Source organism: Aythya ferina, assembly GCF_964211825.1.
Source record: "Aythya ferina genome assembly, chromosome: 7".
NCBI lineage: Eukaryota > Metazoa > Chordata > Aves > Anseriformes > Anatidae > Aythya > Aythya ferina.
In genome coordinates this window covers 10,354,593-10,377,817 of record NC_140302.1, presented here as the reverse complement: position 1 = coordinate 10,377,817, position 23,225 = coordinate 10,354,593, and the positions used below count along the sequence as shown (strand labels likewise).

General features: G+C 38.7%; 1 long non-coding RNA gene across 13 annotated transcripts in view; it reads left to right on the top strand.

The window, feature by feature from the left end:
* Window positions 1-23,225, top strand: part of LOC311439549 — a 235,701-nt gene that overhangs the window by 151,573 nt on the left and 60,903 nt on the right. For 5 of the 13 annotated variants that reach the window (XR_014694799.1, XR_014694804.1, XR_014694805.1 and 2 more), the window contains one exon: window positions 1,336-1,381. The exons of the other annotated variants lie outside the window; for them this stretch is intronic. This is a non-coding gene — a long non-coding RNA (uncharacterized lncRNA). The remainder of the gene's footprint in view (window positions 1-1,335; window positions 1,382-23,225) is intronic. 13 annotated transcript variants of the gene reach the window in all.

Here is a 23,225-nt window from a genome sequence, read left to right as displayed (position 1 = left end):
ATCCAGAAAGAGGGCATCTTGTTTCAGTAGTCGGTGCCTTGCCTCTTCAAAACTCTCCTAAGAAGGTCTTAAAATTTATATGAGGATAGTACTAACCTTTGTTGTTACTTTTGTTTTTCATGTTTATAGAAAACAGTTCTGATACTGTTGTGCAAAGTAATTCTGAAGATAAATTCCAAGGTATTTATTTCCTCTAATATTTCTGCTGCTGTTTAAAGACAGAAGTCTCTCTTATGTTTGCATCTGACAAGGTGTGATACTGTTTTTATCAGATTCCTTTATCAAAAAAGTTCTGCTTTCAGCTCTTCCCTCCCCTTTTACGCTGCCATTGGCTAGCAGTTTGTAGAGGCAACAGGAATCTCACCTTTGTTGAAAATGTCTTATTGTCCACACATTATTTCTGTATGAAGTGATCTCAGACAAGATTGAGAAATGTATGTTGTATAAATCTTTTCCTGACCTAGAACTCCCTGGAGATAGTGCCAATGTTGTTTTAGTAAGTTTAAACTCTTTCACTGAAAGCCCTTCAGTGTCACTGGAAAGATCCCTGGTCGAGATGACAGACTTTGGAACAGGCTGTTCATTATTTCCCAACAAAATTAGGCTGTTGAATACAGGATAAAATGAATTACATTAAGACCAAAGACTTTGTCTATGAAGGTGTATGGGTTATGGTATAACAGATGACTGGGTCACTGGTGTGTGAAGGAATGGTTTGATGTTTTTTCCTACTCATTGCAGCTGTGTGCAACCCTTACAGCCACCCTGAAAGCTGTTTTGCAAAGTTCTAAAGCACAGATAAAAATTGGCCTTTCCAGAGATAACTAGGGGTGTCTATTCATAAATTAATGAACCTCTTTTCTGTTCACTGCTACTATGTAAAACTAGATGAGACAATTTAGTCAAAAGGTATGCATCTCAGAAACAGTTTTTTTTTTTTTTTTTTCCTTTTCTGCTTGCTTAGGCTGGTCTGTAGATGTGTGGATGCCTTTTGTAGCCTTGCCATCTTCCTACTTTCACTGGCAGTTAAACCTTACCACGTTTTAGCATGGGACACTTGACCAAATGCTTATGAATAGAAAGCAGATGCTGAAACAGTGGATGCAGAGCCAACGTACCACAGCCTTGGCTGTCAGGCCAACGCATTGAGGATGAATGGTGGATGTGTGTTTGTATGGCTTTCTTGCTGAGCCCTATGTACATTACAGCTGCGTATCTCTGAGAGCTGTAGCTTTCTGAAAGTGGTAGCAAGCTTTTGTCCATCACTTCAGGCTTGTTGGCCTTAAAGGCAAGAAATCATCAGGCCTTAACACAGACCTTTTCCTCCCTTTTCAGGCAATGAGGCCAGCCAGCTATGCATCTTCCAGCACCTGTCATTACAGTGAGTACTTGCTTTCCTGCAGAATGTCATTAAACATCCCAAAAGGAAACCTCAGAATTGTGGCTGAGAGAGTTATTGCTGCAAGTTGGTGCTTTCCAAGGCTCTCTGTAGTTTTCAGCTGAGGAAATGAAATGGTGAAAAACAACCACAAAAAATAGCTGTCAGAACACCACACATCTGCTGTGATATTTTGTTATGCTTTATTTATTAAAATGAACTGGTTACAGAAGAATTTTTTTCCTCAATATTTATTTCTTCATCTGCCATAAAATGAGATTGTATGTGCTTTGATAAATGATTAGGAAAGGTGTCTGGTTTGATTTCTCTGTTGATTGTTAAATAAGCTGTGCTTTGTTGAACTCCTGCATTGTAACTTACACTGGTATCCTCCAGAGAATCAAAATGTTCTGTTATCTGGAGGAGCAGCAGTTTTTGCAGGACTAATTGTCCTTGTTCCTCAGAAATGGAACAATGCCCAGCAACACAAAATTATAGTTAAGTTCTGGTCCTTTGTCACACTGATAAATGCAGTGGTTAAGAAAATATCTCTGCAAGTGATCAGTTTAAACATAGATAATTGGAGAATTGTGCAGAGAAAAGAGTTTCTCTTTTACCTTAGCTTTAAAGGCAGAGGCAGGCTAGGCAGGCTTCAGGGCCACAGACTCTCAGCTATAGATGCTGGGGGAAATAGAAAATACAGTGATATTAGTGCAGTGTATTGCAAATACAGCAATCAAAGTTGCAGTTCCTAGTCATAGCCCACGAAATGCAATAACTGGAGGCCATGTTGAACAAATTCCAAAGAGAGTCTCTTCTGCCTTGTGTGACATTATTGATTAACCTGTCACTCCTCCACACTGGACAAGAGCTGTAGTTATGCAGCAAATGTATCTTTCATACCTGGGAATGAGATGAGTCAATAGTTTTGCTCTTCAAAATCTCTCGATATTAGTTTTGAAACTTTCTGTTAGTACTGGAAGCCTTTGTATCAGAATGAGCCAGGCTATGCTTTAGTGGAATTCCTACTTTGCTCTGTTGTTTGAGATAGTTGGAACATGTAACTCCAGCTTTTCAGGAAAAAAAAAAAAAAAAAAAAAAAAAAAAGTCTTATCCAGGCAATATGAAGAGTTGGCTACTTTTCATAATAACTATTCAGATGTCAAGTGATTTGAATTAGAGATGTAAGGAAATTAATGTAGACTCTGTGTAGCTCTTTTCAGTTTAGAAATCACAGAATCTCAGAATGGTTTTGAGGTTGGAAGGGACTTCCAGAGGTCATCTAGTCCAACCCCCCTGCTCAAGCAGGGTCATGTAGAGCATGTTACACAGGATCACATCCAGGCGGGTTTTAAATATCTCCAAAGAAGGAGACTCCACAACATCTTTGGGTGGCTTGTTCCAGTGCTCTGTCACCCAAACTGTAAATAAGTTCCTCCTCATATGGTGATAAAACCTTCTGTGCTTCAATTTATAGCCATTTTCCCTCGTCCTATCACTGACCACCACTAAGAAGAGTTTGGCCCCATCCACTCTAGGTATTTATATCTGTCCCCTCAGGTATTTATAGAGGTTGATAAGATCCCCTCTCAATCTCCTCTTCTTTAGGCTAAACAGGCCTGTCTCTCTTAGTCTTTCCTCATAGGACAGATGTCCCAATCCCTTAATCATCTTCATGGCTCTGCACCGGACCCTCTCTAGAAGTTCTCCATCCCTCTTGCACTGGGGAGCCCAGAACTGCACACAGTACTCCAGGTGTGGCCTCACCAGCGCTGAGTAGAGGGGGAGGATCACCTCTCCCGACCTGCTATCCACAATCCTCTTGATGCAGGCTAGGAATGTATGGTGTGGAATACATTAGTGTGGAAACTATTTCCCCACTGCCTTGTTCTGAACTTACTTATGATACTGCAACCCTTAGGACAGAAAAGAACCCAAAATATCAGTTGCGGCTTCTGCAGTGATGCTGAATACACAGCTCATAGCACCTGGCACTAGAAAGGTTGTATAAGAAGACTGGAAATGAAGGAGACTAACCGACAGGTAATGATAACAAAAATAGTAGGAAGAAAGGTCACTGATGTATCATTCTTATTCTGGTGTGCTTTTGTGGAAACGTCTGTAGAAAAGCAAGTGAGTGGAGAAGCCGCAGATGTGAGGCTGCAATTCGTTCTGGGAGAGCTGATCACGCCCAAGTGCTGCGTCCTCTGCTAGGCCGGTTCCCGACACGTAGTCAGAATCACATTCGATGACTTTGGTGCTTTCAAGGTTTCCCTCCCTAGTTTGTGTGCTTTAAGGAGGGTTTTCCAAGGCTTGAAGAGGCTGCCCTGGGGCTTTCTGCTCTGTTGTTAGGGTCCAAGGAGCTCCACAGCTGAGCTCCACACAGCTCAGGGTCTTGGGGCCTGTGGGGCCGAGGCCTCTTCGTGCTGCTGAGCTGGGACCTGGAGGGGAGCAAATTGCTGCTGTGGGGAGTTTTATTTCGCATGTGGCAGTTCTGGTGTGCCCTAAACAGCCTTCTGCTGTCCCTCAGCAGTGCCATAAGCCAAGGAGGTGAGCGCTGGTTGTTCTGGCTCTGCCTCTGCCCTGGTATCTTACACAGCTGCATTTCTTGTTCAGGCTTGTGTTGCCTTAGGCAATGCAGTCCCTAGAGGAGTGGGATTACATAGATGTCTGTAGGATGTAAAACTTCTTCAAAAATTTGAAATCATTTAAAAAATGCATTTGTCAGGAGTAGCAACGACCAGTGGGGAAAAACAATACATGAAAGATTTAGGAAAGAAGCTGAAAGTGAGACCTTCAGTCAGTGTAAAATGTGTTGCTGCACAGAAGTCTGATTGGCCCCAGCTGTAAGAGAAGCCTACAAAGAAGGCCTGAGGAAATGAGAAGGTGATGTCTGATGCACGCTATGCTTTACGTGCACTGTATGACATGTAATTCTTAGAGGAATTGAAAGAATGGTGTAAAATCAAACTGCAGTCTAACTTCTTTTCTCTCTTTTGTTTTGAAAATTTGCTTTGGAAAATGCTAGCCAATTTTTGCATATTTCAATTAGCAATCCTAGCAGTAAAAGCAATGTGTAGTTGCTTTATATGTGGGTGTATATATTCAGTATTAGAGTCCCAACCCATCAAAGTAGAGGCTTTGAAAAATGTTTGTTGTACATGGGAATGCATAATGAACAACTTCTTCCAGAAAGTTTTTCACCTGTAACATAAATGGCATGTAGCAGCAACTTCCTTTAAGGCTACTGGCACTGGTGGTACTGAAGTCTTGCCTGTATGAACTCAATAGACTCCTACAGTACGGTGGGAGTCTACAGTGCTATACTAAAATACTTTAGTTTTAAAATGATCATATATAGACAACTTCTAGTATACTGCCCTGCTTGAACATTTGGAAGTTATCATTTATATTTTAAAATTGGAAGAGAGAGGACCTTGACTAAATCCATTATCCAGGTCTAGAGATGCTTGGAATAAGGTTTGAATTTGGCAATTTTGTTCCAACCTTTGGTGTTGAGTATGTTTAATGCTGTGACCCGTCCTTAAATGCTTTCCCTTACTGAAGACTGTATAGCAAATACTTTATAGCAGAAAGCTATAAAGAAAGGCATTATAATTCTTTGAAACTGAAGTAGTATCCCGGTCCACTTAATCCTGTGACATTTTCCAGTAGCTGAATGTAGAGGAAGGTTCATTTTACTTTTTAATTAGAATCTGACATCTTAAAATGCTTCTCTTGCTCAGGGAAGACTGAAATTCAGGTTGCATACACAAACCATATGTCGAAGATCCTGTTTACTATCTGGAATATTCTAAAATGTGTGAAGGTGATGTTCATAACTGTGTGTCTCTAAAGCTATGGATTGTTGCATACGTCTTCGAACTGCAGCAGCTGTTTAAACATTTATGTAACAGTATTGCAAAATGTATGTCTACAAAGGCAGCCTTTTTAGCTTGGAGATATAATTAAACAGGCAGATGAGTACATGAATTCTTCAAGTGCTCATTTATAAGTTCTTAAAAGACTTTTTCTAAAAGTGATAAAGCAATGCTAGTACTGGATACTCTGAGTTAAAAGTGCAGTGACCTTTTGTATGGTAGGAAGGCTCATTTATTGTATATTTGGGAATGCACTGAAGTACATAGAAACTTTACTTCTGAAAGTACTGTGACATTGGGAACTTCTGTGTATGCTGAAACTCATCAAGCAGCAGAGTCATTTGAGTTGTGGCTGTATACCAGATAGCCCCTGCCCCAGTCATTCAGGAATAAGTTGGTGGTAGGCTGACTTCCGCATTCATGCAGTATTATAATATTAAAAGCTAGTGAGAGATTGCAACTGTAATGGAAGTTTTTATTTTCTTGGTCTGAAGTATTTAACACCATGACATCTATTTACTACTACCTAGGAGCTTAGCTATGTGACACTGCTAGTGTCAGGAAGGTAGGAATTGTAACAGCAGCACTGGATTTTCTACATCATCAGTATTCTTGTCGCTATTTCAGTCATATCTATTCCTAGTCCCACAATATTGCATCAAAAATAGAATTCCCAGCTGACATTCAATTCAGAATCTCACTAAAGATTAAGACAACTGTTGAATCAAGAGTGAATTCACAGGGTATCATATTTTATAGCTTTATTCCTCTGAGGATCAAGCTAAGGGATGTTGGAGCCCGTATATACAGTGGTAGGCACCTTTCAGTTTTCCTTAGATTAGCTATTTACTTGAAGAGCTATTTTTTTTCCCCACAAAGTACGAGTGCAGAGAAGGAAACAAAAAAACAGTGATGATCTGGAGTGTGATAGGCTGTGCTACAGAGCTCATTTCATGCGCCAACAAGGGGACATTTCAGACTGCTTGATTTTGAGGCTAGATCGTGTTTAACAATGTCAGCAATCTTAACGTCACACAGTGTGCTGGGCAAAACTGACCAGATGTGCACAAGCTTCTAACTGTTAGTGTCTGAAACTGAGACCCCATGCAAAAGCACTAAGGTCATGCAGTATTTGCTTGCTCACTGCAATGAGGGTTGGTGTTGAGGTGTATGCTGTGGGCATTTTACGTAACGATGACTTTGGGTTCTAGGTCTGTGTGATTTATCTGCTTTAATATGTGCTGAACTGATGAAAAATTAAAATTGAGCAATGTAAATATTCATTAGCTATGATGAAGGTAAAGCTGTTTTAAAAACATTGTTTATTTGTTCCTGAATAAACCAATGGGCTGCAGTGCTGCTGCTAGCAGCTCTTCATGTCATTTATGTTACATCTCCTAAATCTGACAGAAGGATAAAATGATGCCTATCAGCCTTCATTTCAGATGACAGTCTAAGTACGCTTCGGGCAGATCACCTTAACAATTTATTAATTTCAGTTCATAATCACATAACCACAGAACACTCTTTGCAGATAACATAAAAGCATATTTCTGCTGAACTGTGTAGAGCAGCAAGCCCTGTGATTAACAGTTCTTCTTTCTTTTTCTTTTTCTTTTTTTTTTTTTTTTTTTTTTTCCTACTCGTTCCTACATGGAGCCTAATGGGCAAATCAAAAAGAGTTTTAGGTAGATGTTCTCAGTATAAGGCCTTCAATTCACAGGGAATCCTCTATGCTTTTTTGGTGAATAATTCCAATACTTAATTTGCCCAGGTGGTAAATGAATTAAAAAAAGAAAAAAAAGAAAAAAAAAAAAAAAAAAGAAGTCCTCAAAGCGTAGTTGTCTTCCTGTAGCAGAACTCTCCAGTCCATTGGATCTGCTTATCCTTTCTGTCTGCCAACTCCTAGAGTCAGAGATCTTCTCCATATTCAAGTAACTAGAAAACTTAGTCATCATCCTATAACTTTTGATAAGACGAGAAGACAAAATTCATGTAAAATGCTTTGTAGCTATGGAGTATTTTGTAAGGTGGCTTCATGATCCCTCTTCAGTTTTTTAATTACTTTGCAAAGTATAAACACAGAAAACATTCACTACTGAGAATAAGGGCAAAAAGTATATAGTCTGTATTCTTGGAAATTGCATTGGTGAAACTCAGAAAGGACTAAGTAGGTTTTGCTGCAGTACTGGCAGTTCAGTGAATCCTCTGCCCTGGAAGTTGCTGACTGCAAAGCAGGATGCAGCAGGCAAGAGAGATTTTGCAAGCCTTTGTCTCATCTGTCTCAGTTGGTAGATCCATGTTTTCTCAGCATTTATTTTGTTCTCATCAAATGTTTCTGTGTTCAAGTATGACAGTTTTGTGTCATGAGGTGATAGCTGTCTGTTTGGGGTTCCATGCAGGAGGCCCCTCATGCTTAGGACCACATTTTGTTTATTGAATTGGCCAAGAGGTTTGTAAAATACAGTATTCTGTGGATAGAATTAGTCATCTATTGGACTTTTCTATGTAGGTGAGGATAACAGCAACTTTGTTTCCTACTGGACAGCATCTATTTTTCACGTTTGTTTTACTGTTTTACACATCTGCTTTAAAGTTTCATGATAAGGATGAGGGGAAAAAAAAAGAATCAGGAAACGGTGCAGGCTTTTAGCTACCCATCCAGAAAGGCTAGGGAAAATTCCTGCCTTGTAAGGACACGGTGGTTGAACAGAAGATGATCTCCTGTTAACCTTTTTTTTTTTTTTTTTTTTTTTTTCCTCCTGTCTCACTGACTGACACTTGAGGGTTTGTTTTTGCTTTAAATGTCACCTCTTCTTTCCTTCTGAAATAAAACTGCCTTTTAGTTTAAAATCCCTTTGGTCTTTTGGGAGATACTGCTACAAATGCAGTTACAGTCTCAGGCTAAGTGGAGCTTCCCGTCATACAACACCTTTGGCTGACTGTAGGTAAAATAAGTTGGGGTGCTGTTGCTGTTTCTTTCCCTGCACATCTGAACACTCTTTTAGTCTGAGTTACAAGTAACATGGTAGAGCTCTTTCCACAAAAGAGAGACTTCCAGCCTCTCTGAATGTCTTGTCCAAATGGCTGCAGCTCTCTTCCAAGAACAGAACAAAATGCGTTTGAGTATCCCTGAGCAATGCAGATTTAGATGCCACTCTTTCAGAAGATATGGACAAAATCCTGCATTTCCTGAAGCTCAAATCATGAGATAAGTGACTGTCAGGTGAATCCTTGAAATCATAGCAGATGGCTGTATCTAGCTTGATATAATTTTGTCTTATCAGTGATTTTTGAATTATCTCAAATGTCATAATCTATAGTAAATTATATATTGCATCTGTTCTGCAGGAACAAGTGAGATCAGGACTGAAATGGTATTAAGTACTCTCCCATCTGCCTAAACCAAGGGGTGCATTTAATGAGGTTTCTTTTCTTCTGTGCTTCCATTGTGCCAAATGGAATTGAGGATGGCACAGAGAATTTAGATTTTTTTTCAGGAGATGATGTAAATTTGGAACAGTTGAGCAATAATGATGGTTTTTGCTGCCTGTCTTTAAAAAGAAAAAAAAAAAAAAGAAGACCCCAAAAGATGAATCTTCTTTTCACTGAAGTTTTTGGAGTTCCTTTTATTTCCTTTTGTTTTACATTAATTTATGGTGTAGAATATTCCATAGGAATTCTCTTATCGTCAAATAGACAATATGGATATCTATCTATAAATAGATACTTCTGTAGAGACTTTAATTTTAAATTGCTTAATTAATCTATAAGCAAACAGAAACTTCAGTGGTTCAAAACAGAAAACTTGAAATGCATAATGTTTTTTATGACTTAATAATATTGTATAGGGTATTGTATATGGATTCATGAAATAATTCAACACGCATCCCCACAGTAGGTTAGGCTCTGTCAATATAAATTTTGGTACTGGAGTGCTAAGAAGGCTACACTAAATATGAAACGGTATTTATTTGGAGGATATTCTTCATTTTATTATTACAAATGGAAGGTAGACTAAACTGGAAGTTTCATTGTTGTCTGTGACAACTTATTCTCTAAAGCTTTCCTAAAAAGCATAAATAATTCAAGCCTGCCCTTATACCTTTTCCTGCCAGAGATGTATTTATTGTATGTGGGCTTCAGAAATAAGAGAGTATGCATTTTCTCATATTCTTTAGACACACATTTTTTTCCTCAGTGCTGTCAGATATTGTTGGTGGAGCTCCCCTATTCAATTAAGTGGTCATTTAATCAATCCTCAGGCAGCAGTTTTTCATTTTGGAGGACTTTGTAAGGAAAAGGCTAAGCGCTTCTTTCAGGCTGTGAGGTTGCTTTCCTTACCACTGCTCAGTCTTGTTACAGCAAACTGTTGCAGCCTGTCCCTAAACCTCCTGATAAAAATCAAGCACTTCACAGACTGTGTTAAATATTCTCCTTCGTGAAGAACTGTAGTCTGGAAGAGAAGGAGTTGCTCTTAACTTGGCATGGCTTTGGACCAAGGAGTTAAATAGGCAAGAATAGTTCAGTGGGAAGGGGCCTTCAGAGGTCACCGAGCCCAACTGCCTGCCCACTTTGGGGCTCACCAGTGGTACTGAGGGCAGTGTCCAAATGCCCCTTGAACACGGGGGCACCAACCACCTTGCTGGGCAGCCTGCTCCAGCCTTTGGCCATCCTCACGGGAAAGCAATGCTCCTGGTGCTTCTGGTGCCCAGGGAGCAGAGCCCGGCACCTGTCCTTCTCTCAGCCTCCTCTCCTCCAGGCTGGGCAGCCTGAGCCTCCTCAGCCTCTCCTCACAGCACGTGTCCTCCTGCCATAGGCCAGCTTTGGTGACCTCCTCTGGGTGCTTTTAAGGATCTTAACATCCCTTTTGGACTATGAAGCCCAGAGCTGCACACGGTATTCGAGGTGATGACTGATTGTTTCTGCTCAGAACTGAATTACTTGAGATTTTGCTTTGAACTAGAGCTCGGAGATTTTGTAAAGGAACTTATATAGTTGATTGCTCTGGTGACATGAGGAAGCTTTTCAATTTTTCTATTGAATACCAAAATTAAGTTGCTGGTATTGCTCCGTACTTAGGATATTGTTCCATAAATAGGATAACCTAATATCTGAGTATAACTAAGTAATAATTGCACAATTTAATTGATGTACTCTTACAAATAACAAAGTAAGAGGTTTTTAACTAAATCTGGAGTGGAGCAGCATTAAAAGGGTATCCATGTCACACCAAAATGTAGCTACTGTAGATCTCGGTTCACATTGCAGACGTGGCACTTCTGTGCAGAGTGAGAAGCGACTGTTAATTTCTCAGAGATGGTGGTGGCACCAAGAGACAGTTGTTCTGCACACTGGAAAATGCTAGGGTGGCAGTGTAACCCCTCTGCGTTTCAGGCACAAGTAAAAGTAGGTCACCTGCAAATGTGTGGCTTGGGTCTAGACAGACAATTGACAGATGTGTTTAGTTGGCACATAGATCTCCAAGCCCCCCAAATGAACCAGCTTTTTTTAAGTGATGGTCCCATTACAACACAGTTCTTATGAAGGCAATAATATGCTTCTGGAATATGAAATGCTGTTGGGGTTTAGGGATGTGTCCCTAGTTTAATGGTTCTCGAGCTGTTTCTAAGTTCCAGTGGAGCATGGTAAAACGCATAATGGCTACAAGGAGACCTGAGAAGAATGGATCCGTCTCTAATTCAGATGCTGCTACTGGTTATTTAGGCTTCCCTCCCTTCGCCCCTCAGTCAGGAGAGAGATGTGTGGCAGCTATTTGAAATTTCCAGGTATCTGCCTTACCTTTAGCGCTGTGCTAGACTCACCCTCTGAGAGTCATGGCTAATGCTTTGACACTTTATAGGTGGAACTTCCTAATAAAATACGAATTGCATTTACAAAATAATTGCCTCTTGGTAAGCAGTTTGCAGTCATCTTCATATTTCTTCACAGAGGAAAAACAGAGGCAGAGTCTGTTATGTAGCATTAACCTTGTACCTCACATAAACAATGTAATGCATTTCTTAATGCCGTCAGGAAATGAATGACAGCAATAGTGTTTATCATACCGTTCCATATGAATCACAAATTTTGCAATTTGACAGCAATAATGGATTTCAGAAGTGTCAGATCTCCAGGAGGGACGTTAGTCCCTGTTTTGTTTGAGTCTCGCCCTTATTTTCTAATGCTCTTTGATGTACCTGTAGACAGAGACTGGTTCAGTTAAGCCTTGTATATTGAGCTGTAACATATATACAAAGCAGGGTTGTGGCAGGGAGAAAGGAGAACTTTGTCCTCAATTGTCTAGAAAATCTGAAGAATTTTGAGACATCTTTTTTTCTTTCTTGATTTTTCTCTTGAAATGAATGGTATGGTTGGTTCTTCATGTGCTCCACTTCCCCAAAACAGCCATATTTAATGATAGACAAATTCTGTTCTCCAACCCCTTTATCATTCAGCTTTTTGAGAGGGCACAGATGTATTCTGGAATATGATTTTGTTGGCAACATCAGCCTCTCATATTTGTCAGAAGAAAGATGTCAGACATTTTTGATTAGTGGTCAGGGAGCACTTTTCAATACTCTTGAGGGAAATCTCCAGCACCATCACTGATATTTTTATGTATGGAAGGCTCCTCCCTATGGCGTTAATAGCAATGCAGAGGTTGAATCACTTGCTGTATAATTGAGGCAAGATTTATAATTATTTAAAAGCAATAGTTTTGTACCTTGAAGACTAACTCATTTGTGCTTTAGAGACGCTGTTGTGGGTTTTCACTTTTTAAAAGATTAAATTGGCTTTACATTATCCTGTGTTTCCAGTATGTTTTCTAACTGTGTGACAGACATTAGCTTACAGCATCAAAATACACAGGTAGGAAGAGGAATGTTTTGTATTTCTTATGCATCCTGAGTCTGGTACTATTTTGTGTTTTCATTAATAACTCAGATAATGAAATAAAGAGTGCACTTAATACATCTGCAAATGGTAATAAGCTTCAGGGAAGGGCCTTGAGCACTCTGAAAGTGCACAAGATAATCTTGAGCAATCAGTGGAATCACCTGAAATAAACAGGATTGCAAAGGGCTGAATGCAAACTTCAGTACTTCAGTATGAGGAACCATCTGCACAAACCAGGAATGGACCAGGCAAAAGCTCTGCAGACAGGATCTGAACACAAGACAATGGGCTCATACTGTTACCAAAACCCACTGATCCCAAATATTGTGAGATGTAACACATTGTGGCCTACTAAAATCAAGTGTGAGATGTGCAAAAAAAAAAAAAAAAATCACAGGTATGTTACTCAGCTGTAAGAATATCTCAGCTCAAGTACTATGTCTAGTTTTAAGCACCACATTTTTGTTTTGTTTTGAGGTTCTTAGCTCACATTTTTAACAGTTTATTATTTAGTACCTGCAAACTTCACATCTTTCCAGTGCAGTGTAAACATAAAGGGGAAGTTATTACCTGGTACCTTTCATGTGGGAATTTGTAATGATTGTTGTTCAATATCTGGCATACACAGAAGGAATGGATATGTGTATTACTTTAAAGCATGAGAAGTATCTTCAGATAAATGTTAATTACATTATTGTTGAGCCACTTTGCATAGTAAAACTTCATTACAAAGTGAGTTCCTGTTCACTGTAAGAGAAGCAGCCAGTAACTGTGATTTACAAAGCTATCAGAACTCTGGAAATGCTCACTTTAATCAGAACTGTAATTATGAGGAAATTTGCTGCAGGAAAATTTACTCGCAGAATAAAGATTAAAAAGATCTGAATGTTGTCTATCAAAGTGCAACAATTAAATTTTCTTTCCAAGCCTGAGATCTTTGTGGAAGGGGGGAGGAAAAAAAAAAAAAAAAAAAATCCCATCTTTTCATTATAGTGGAGAAAATAAACTGCAACTGTTACTGTAATTTCCTCAGATAACGGTAAGCAAGTGTCTATGAACATACACACGCACATGCAATGACTAGATTTATTCTATTCTCTGAGGCTAGAATTGCCTATCAATACCGATACCTGTAATTAACTCTCTCATATTAAATAATTCTTTTGGCTTAACATAACAAAATCACTAATCTGAAAAGGTGTTTTTCTCATTCCCAGAGCTTCTGTATCCCCCGCAGCTGCCATGTGGATGCTTGTAATATTTCATGTACTCATCGTTCTGACAATTGCTATGCAGTCTTCTCCTCCTCTCCTCTCAGGAGATAAAGCTGAGATGTTGTCATCCCATTGTGAGCAACCTGGCAGAGTTGGCTGTTCAATGAAAAAGCGTAGCATGTATAAAGTGAACTATGGGACCTGAAATCCATTGAGGAAAAATAAATTTATTAAAAAAAAAAAAAAAATCTTAAATGGAAAGAATGACTTCTCAAATAGCAATTTCCTGCCAATATTTTTCTTGCTGCCTTATATGAGCCTATGGTAAATATGCATATCAAAGTCCAAGGGGAACAATATGAACGTAAAAGTACCTTGTATAAACCAATTACTGCAGTGGAGTCAATAGTACTTCGACAGTTTAAACTTGCTTAATTGTTTTAATACTGGAGGGTATAAGAGTTCCACTAAACCAGGAACTGAATGTTGTTCTTGAATTTGGACCAGAATAATATGACATGTTTGTAATTTTTTTACAAGCTTGGAAAATAATAGGGACCTTGGAGAAGATGGGATTATTACTTCAATTATTAAAATGTGGTTATAATGCAAAATTTTGGAGAATTGCAATTTATTGATACTTGATATCTGATGAATATGTGTATGCATTGTCCCGAGGTGTCTGGACAAATCTGATGACCTGGAAGTAACTGGAGATGAGCTAGGGAAGTCTGTGCATTCCTCTGTGTTGCGATGCAGTGCTCTGTTAGAGAGAGATCAGAAATCAGGTTGCTTGCATCTTATTTATAAGGCAGTGTCAGATGTATGACCAGTTCAGATTTGCAAGAACACTTGCATCAGCCACGTGATATCTTTGAGAGAGCTGGTCCAGCTGTTTCCAGTTCATGAATCGGACTGCACTAAAAGCCACCTTACGGATCTGATTTGCACTGTACTGAACAGCATGGAAACCTTCATAACCATATTGCTTCCTCACCAGCGCTCTCATGGGAGTTATCACTGAGCATGACCATTGTCCTTCTGGCCTGACTTGTCATGATGGAGAGTTCTGCAGATACACACATATGTTGTGGTAATTTTTCCTCCTTTATCTACAGTGAGAATAGAGAAAGAGGAATCTAACATAAGCAAGTCCAAAGTCAGATACAGGATCAGAATACTAGACCCCAAAATACTGTCTAGTTACCCTGTCAGTAGGAAGAAAGAATGATCCTATGAGGCAAAATTAATCACTTTTGGAACCTTATGAAATTGCATTCGCACACTTGCTGATGTAGCTGAATCACAAGGGCACATGTGAATGGCACAATGCAGAATAATCACTGTGCTAGCTGGAGGCTTAGTCTGATCTAATTAACCCTGCTCAGAGGCAAGGTTAATGAGTCTGGGTATGGTCCGGCACAAGAGGTTTTTTTCAGCTGGCTTGGAGCTACCCTAAGGCTCTGCTGTAGGAGTGCGGTATAGACATGCAGGTCATTAAAACGCAAACATGTAATGTGACCTCAGGATTCTTGTGTGGTTTCATGCAGCACCTCACAATAATGCATATCACAATGAAATGGCACTTGTGGTCTTCTGGGTTGAGTGGCTGTCTTAGAGGTACAGCTGTGAGGAGTGCTTCTCTGGCAGACGGGAGCCTGCCTGTAGGGCAAGTGACCCATAAATACCAAAGAAAAGGTAGAGTGATGAACTGGTATGTGGAGGCTGGAGTGAGATCAGCTTGCTTGCTGTTTTACCAAAGGCTAAGCTGGATGTTGATTTCACTATAAAACTTCTGTACAAGTTGCAATGGTATACTTTCCTATCCAGATCCCAAGCTTCTGATAGAAACCGAGCCATCCTGTAACAGTTTTATGACTCAAGACAAGAGCATGAACTACATGGTCCAAGAGGTTTCTTTTGGTATTTTCTGTGCAATCACAGACACTTGTGTAGTACCTGTGTTCCAGAAACATCTACACATCACACATTTCTGGTCATAATACGCAAATTATTTTCAAAAAAAAAAAAAAAAAAAAAAAAAAAAAAGGTAACCTACTATAGAGACCCAAAGTATAAATTTTATTAATGATAAGGTATAATGTTCAACAGGTTGTCTCTTCCCAGTGAAAGTTTTCTTCTTTCCCACTTTCCCCACTGCCCAGCATTTCAACAAGCCATGCTATTAATGAACTATCTATTTTAATTTCTAACTCCAAATAGTTACAGAAGAAAAACTTATAATTTTCTTTTTTTCTCATATAGGTGTATTTAATAAAAACCATAATTATGCAGACAACATAGGTGCAAATAGTTATAATGAAATAATGCTATTTCTATATACTTCTATAAGTAGAATGAATTAGATCTTCCTTCTCAAGTGATTGTGACTGTTTTCTTGAGACTGGTTTATTCAAAAGGAATGTAGTCTATTTCACATTAATTGGGGCATGCAACTAATTAACACAGGTTTGGGAAATTAACTGTTTCCTCATAGATGGTACTCTTTCAGACCAGTAAAAAATGTCATATAACAGTTTAGCCATAAAGTTTGAGTGAATAATTTATGATAATTTTCTGTCTTTTTGGTTGTGTGTGGGCATTTCCCATACTTGCTTTACTGAAATTTGACAGGAATGGTAAAATAAATTATGGACTTCCGTCTTTCCCATTCCCATGCCCTAACACTGACCATTCTTTCTTATCAAATTACTTATCCCCATCTCATGATCCCAAGTTTCTTACCTCTGGTTTGTTGTTTTACATCAATTTGCTATAATGGGATGTTTTGCACTTCATTATACAATTTGATACTTAGAGTTGTTGAACATATCAACTTAAAATTCACATTTTATACATGTTTGATCTAGTAAAGTAGTTATTGAAGTGCTTGGTGAAAGTAGATATAAAAATGGATGCTGATTTGTCCAAATATAATTTCCAGTCTGTATATTTGCTATCAATTTGTTCTCCCACATGCTTTCATCTATGTCATGTACTTCTCAGATTAAACGTTTTAGTAAAAATTTGTTATAAAATTAGTTTGCTACCGAAATGTCATCTCAACCTCATTTTTGGCCTTAGCTATATTGGATACTGAGAGTAGTGGTAATAATACTTAATGAAATGTCATCTGAAAAGCTAAGTGATCTGGAGGAGCTTGGCAAAGAGAATAGAGACCATTAATTTCATTTGCAGATTGGAGGAAACCGAGGCCCAAAAAGATAGAAAAACTAGCCCAAAGTCATTCAGGACTCCAGAAGTAAAGTCAGACTTGGAATAAATGTCCTTCCGGTTCTATTTTTCAGCTTACTATTCTAGGATCCAATATTCAGTAATCAAGTTTAGTAAGCCAAAATGCTGTAGTTCCAAGTAACTCTTTATTAAAGAGAAAGGAATTATCATTGTAGAAATAATACTTTCCAATAGCGAAAACATTCCTGTAGATATATCAATTTCAGTGCTACTTACGTCTTTCCTATTTTCAATTAATTTGTCAATATTTAAATGTATCCACTAAGTATGATTTTAATGACAAAGTGAAAAACAAGAAATAAACATTTAAGGCTTCTTAATCACAAGAAAACTAAAAGAATGTTAATTTCAGGTGTCTGATAGACATATAGTATCTGTATTCCTACGTGTTTTTCTCATGACCCTTAAGGTACTCTAGAGAGACAGCAGTTTGATGGCCTCTGACATCAGTCTGTGTTTGTTATGGAACAAAGTGAAGGTTTAGTTATGAATCTGCATGGTAACCCATGCAAGTTGCAGTTATCAGATTAACTTGTTTGAGTTATGTTGTGTTTCTGAGGCTACCTTCTCATCAGTGCTGCAGTTGTATAGTTCTGGATGGCCTGTATCAGTATGGCCTGCATATTTAGAGGGACAGGAAAATCTCCTTCATCTACAAGTTTTTGTACAGAAGAGCCCACTTCTAAATTTCCTGGATGTAAGTACTACAAGTACTAACAACTTTGTTATTCTGGGTATAACCTGCCACACAGAGCAGTCTCACTGCCATTTGCACAAGAGCCTGCACAGCACGCAGATGTTAGGTGCAGCCTTCTAAGCTTAGTTAGTGGTTCCCCCCATTTATGACATTAGATGATTCCTTTTGATTTTATCTTGCATGTTTTTTTCATTCTTAAATCAGGAGTACTCTCTGTAGGAAGTCTTATTGCTTCTATTTCTAATTTCTTCACATCTTGATGCTCCTTGTAATTTCTTAGATCAGTTTAAATTCTTTCTTCTTGAGAGTCAGTGAAAAGATGTTTCAGGTACAGATTTATTTTTTTTTTAAACTTAAGTGGAGAAAGAATTGTGTTTCTACTTCCACTGGGGGGTAAAAGAAAAGTAGAGTTGTTGCAAAAGCCTTTTGTTTTGTTCGATATTATGTGTGTTTTGTATTCTTTAAAACCACAGTGGAAGATTTAGATGAAAGAGGTACATGCATAAGTTCAAAGCCTCTCCTGCTTGATCAGTATTCCCACAAGAAACATGGATGAGAAAAGGTGGATGGGGAAAGCCTGGCTGGACTCATCTCGTCAGCGTGACTAGAGGGAACTAATGAAAAAGAAATCTTTTAATTTTTGTTTGTTTACTTGCTTTCATTTTTATTCCCCTCTAGGCACAGAACAAGCAAACTGAGCTCTATTTAAAAACAGTGTGCTTTTCTCCCACACACCATCTTTTCATAATCAGAATCTTGGTAATTTTGTGTTAGACGTTTTCTATGAGCTTTTTCAAGGAGAGAAAAAAAATGCTGAAAGAGCACCTAGGGGAAAACTCTGCAGTCTCACAAAAGATAATTTTCTACCTGATTGCATAAATAAGAGCAAAAATTGGTGTGTTGAACTTCGTGTTTGTTAGTATTTAGGCCATGATTCAGATAATTGTTTTTCCTTGGGGTCAGGCTTGTGTCTGAGCTCTTCAAAGTACTTCATCCCTGTGTGTGCATTCATTATAGTCTTATAAAATGACATCTGAAAGGAATTGGAATAAAATGGCAGTCAGTTTCTCCAAAGACTTCGGGATCTAACAATACGATCTAGGTTGTGTCCTTCGCAGCTCTCCTCAGACAGTGCAGTTGTTTAATGAAGCTGTAGAAATTTGAAAGGCAGGTAGATTTTTCTTGTGCCTTATCAGACAGAACAATCTTTGGCAAAGACATGGGGAAAAAACTTTTCATTACTTAATCTGCAATTGCCTACCTCAGGTTTTCTAGAGGCAGTTCAGATGCCAGCCTGGTGGAGACAAAGTAGCAGACTAAACAGGTCGATTGCTGTCTTTTGAGTAGCTCTGGGTGTTTTGTTTTTATTTTTTTTTAACTTTGTTTCAGTAAATTTTCATAAACAAATGTAATTAACATTTGTTTCAACTCTGGGTGATTTGGTGTACCTGCCATAGGAGCACACTGTACAGTCATAACAATGCGTAGGTTAGAAAAGGAACCCTATCAGAAAATGTCTGTAAGAGCCGCTGTAATGATGAGCCTTTCGTTGTTTGTGGAGCTATAATCTAATTCCCTTAAATATTAATTTCTATTCCCTTTCAGTACAACAAAGAATACGGTATCATACCAGTTCTATCATTTGTCACTATTAAATCTTTTAGAGGTATGCTAGCAGCTGCGAGTGAGAATTGATAATTGAGATTGATGAAGTGACTCAAATAAATCAGCAGCTCATAATTGAGAAACTCTCTGATGTACAGACAGGTTTTTAACTATATTTGGTCTTAATATTTGTTGAGCTTCAAAGGAAAGAGATGAGAGCTAAGGTCTTTCTCCTCTAGCAGCTTGGTAGATTACTTAAACAGCTTTGTGAAATTTGCCCATTGCTAGTTCAAAATATCTGCATCTCTCATACTTTGTGAGAATCACCATGTCTTTTTGGCCACCTCTTTTTGGAAGGATAAGGAATTACTAGTTGACTTTACCAAACCTTTAAGTATAAGTGGAGTTGGCACGATGGCTGATGCACCTTGCTTGTGTGTCTATGAAAAGAAGTAGCATACAATTGTTCAGATTATTTTGTTATGTTTTGACACAATTTCCATTTCATGAAAAACGTTTGTAAAATTTTGTACAGTGGATTTATCCCATGAGGTGGTGCTTCCATTTCCATTCTGGAAGCTGTTCTCCAGACAGATCTTGTGGCTGATGCAAATTCATGCATCTTCTTTGTGTTCATGGATGTATAAGGCTGAAACAGAGTCTACATCTATACCAGAATAAAACTGTGTATGGCTCTATGGGGGACTTGTTAAACCACTGATTGTCTGAATCTTAGTGTTTGAATGAAGATTTGAAAACAGTGCTGTTGCTTGTGGGCAAACTTCTACGTAGAAGAACATATTCTACATGATGGAAGATAAAGCCAACCACAAGATAGCTTTCTACTCTGCATGCTCTCCACATCAATGTGATTGTGTACACCTAATGCAAAGTCTGGTATAACCTTCTTAGTAGTCTTACTAGAAAAGGTAATTGGTAGGTTGTAGGACTGACAATCAAAGGTTTGTGTGGTGTGTGTTTGGTGTTTTTTTTGTTGTTGTTGTTCTGTTTTGTTTTGTTGGTTTGTGTGTGTGTGTGTTTTTTTCCCTATGGAGAGTCTCTTAAGCCAGAAATGTAGTGATTAGGCATTATTGAAAATCTAAGGCTTGAGTTAGTTTCAGTTTTAAATGACCTATTTTAAGGGAGGAGGGAGGGTTGTGACACACTTACTAAAAACTTGGGCCCGTGTTGTTGTGTCTTCAGTTTTTAAGTGGAATTGTCTTTTGAAAGCAATGTCACTAGGTGACACCTGGGTTTTGATCAGTGCCTAACAAGTTACTGAAGTCAGAGGAAAATTCACTTTGGTAGATGTCCTGGCATCCTATGCAGATGGAGCAATTCATTTATAATTTTCCCTGCCTGTGTATAAATGAGGATGTCCATCTTTGTCAAGCTGGTCTAGGACGGCTGTGAAATACAGTATGCTGAGATACTGGGGAGGGAGCACTAATTCAGGCACTGACAAAAGGCAAGAAGATGCTGATTAAATGTTGTGTATGAGATACAGGTCTGAACACTACACTGTTCTGACCTGCACAGATTTACAGTCATTATTGTCAGAAACATCAGCATCTCACAGAAAAACAAGAATGAAGGACAGCTTCCATAAACAGAAAAGTAAACATGAAAGCCAAATATTTTGCCTCATTAGTCCTCATTAGGATTAGGGAGACAGGTAATATGTCAATGGGACTGAATAATTAGGACATAATGAATCTTCTTAATTCATGCTTCTCAATCAGGCACTGAGAAGAGTGGCTCAGTCTGTAACTCCAGTCTCCTGTTTCTTTATTTCTATGGAAGTGTTTTCCAACACTGCATGTGGACTGAAAATTTCAGGGAATGTACACAAGTTGGTGGACTAAAGTGACTGAATTCCTTAGGAGGGTATAGTTTAACCCAATACTGTACGTAAACAAAACCAAATCAGTTTTTCAGTGACTGCGTCTTTCTTTTCACTGCTTGGTCTGCATCTGTTGATCGACATGTTTATTGATCTCTTTCAATGCAGAAATGGCCACAGCTGTGAAAAACAGGTCTTGGCTAGTAACACAGTGTATTGAATTTAGTCCTCAGTATTTGCACATGCCTCTGCCCAGGTCTGTAGCATCCTTGCATTTCTTAAACCAAGCTTATAACAGTTCATTGTGCCAGTCTGGGGTAGGGATCTGGCAAATGCTGATAAGTCAAGTTTTGTTGAAATTAGGATTTGAACTAACATTTCCAGAGTTTAACGTGGTGTGCAGCTGAGCGCTCTCAAGATTTGTGTGGCTTACAAATGCTATCATGTACATGACCAGAGTAGGACATGTCATGAATTAGATTAATGCTTGTTCTTGTGGAGTTGCACAGAAAAGTGTCATTTTGCTCAAGTATTTTAGCACTCTGGATTACAGTCTCTCTCCAGTGTGGGAGAGATTTATGAAAGGAGACCATATGTAGCATCTATGACTGTCTTCTGCTTTTTAACAGTTGTTTTCATTAATAAAATATTATGCTTATCTAATTATCCTCTTAATTTTATTGACAAATAAGCTTAGTTTGAAAGCTTTACTTTCTAATGTCCTTGCCTTGTTTGGGGGAGGGGGAAGAAGAACATCTCAGTGTGCTGTAGGATTTGTGTGATGCTGATACACCGAAGGCATATGCATTCTGTAACTGGTTTGGTAGGAATATGGCCTTGGGAGCCCTACAGAACAGCACAGTGAGATTTCCATTTTGCATATTCCTCGAGAAACAGATGCCTAATGTGTTGACCAATTGGTGATGAAAATCCTGCTTTGCGATGCCTTTTTCCAGTCTGTCAAGACCTTTGGGGCAATAGACCCTTTTTTGTACACCGTGGCTGTCCAGTGACTTAATCTCTAAACAAAACAAACAAACAAAAACAAAAAATATATATAGTAACACGGTGTTCTCTGGAAACAAAGGAGCATGTATTCGGTGTGTACCCTGAACAGAGAGGCTTTTTGCATGAGTTTGATTTCCTAATGGATCAGAAAGTACTTTGTACAAGGTTCTCCTTTTTGGAGTACTTAAAGCATGGCACAATTGGGTGTGATCCAATCCAAGGTCCAAGTTAGTGGTGCTTAGCCGTGCTTTGTGAAAGGTTGAAATTCCTCATTGTGTAGGTTGCTTTTGTTGTGTAAAGCTATTCTGTCTGTCTGGGCACCATTCACTGTACCTGAAGCTCCACCACTTTGTAAGCAGTAGCTGCACACTTTGTATGGGCGACTTCAGAGCTCAATCAGTCATGAAACTTTAGTTCAGCTTTGGCTGTTTGTTATCTTTGGATATGCTGAAGTCAAACAGCACGATTCTTCTCTGTTGTATATAACGAATAGCTGGTAGTTTGCATTCAGCTTCTATTTGTTGCATAAAATTCTGGTTTTATGCTGTAGTAAGAGCAGCCTCACTGCAAAAGAGACTAGCTTATGGGGAGGAAAGAGAATAAGAGGTGAAAGGATAGTTCAAGTCAATATTCTTGAACGGTGGCCCTTCTCCCAAATACAAAGGTGTTTTCTTCAGATGAAAAATAGATCTGCTTTTAATCCTGTGTCAGTTCTGCACAGCTAGCAGTTCCAGTTCCAAATCTAAATCACTGGGTCACTTTGAGCTCCCAGTTCTCAGGGCCTCCTTTTCAGCTATGACGTGTTTTCTCTAGGATAAAAACATCCATACTTTGTTTGTTATACTGACCTGCGAAACATCAGTGGGACAATATATAGACCGAGTTCAAACACTGGATTTATTGCCAAAGTATACATCTTCCATGGAGAGAAATAAAAGTTGTGTGTACATCCCTCAGAGGGGAAAATTCCTCTCTTGATGCAAGCGACAGAGGAGGTCTTATTTCACCAGTGTATTATGTTGGTTTGTTTTTTGTTCGTTTTTTTGTTTTTGTTTTTGTTTTCCCCACAAGAAATTGCTTGATTACATTTTGTATGAAAATTGTGTTGAATTTTGAGGCAGCAACATCACAGATCATGAAATGCTCAGAGGCAGCTGTGCAGGGCATGGGGAATTTTTTGCTGCCAGCAACTCTAAAGGAATGAAGTCGTATTTGGGAGGCTTCGTGTGGTGATGTGTTCAGCTGTAGAAAAGGCACTTCTTGTGGAGACTACTGCTAGTTTTCACAGAGTGAAATCAGTAATTTGTGTGAGCAGCCAATCTCACCATAAACACTAGTAGGTTTCACAGTACTAATTAGAGTATTAAGCTTGTTTTATTGAACCATATGCAACAGATTAAATTTACCTAAGATTTTCCACGTGTCGTAGACAGCAAAGTAGGTG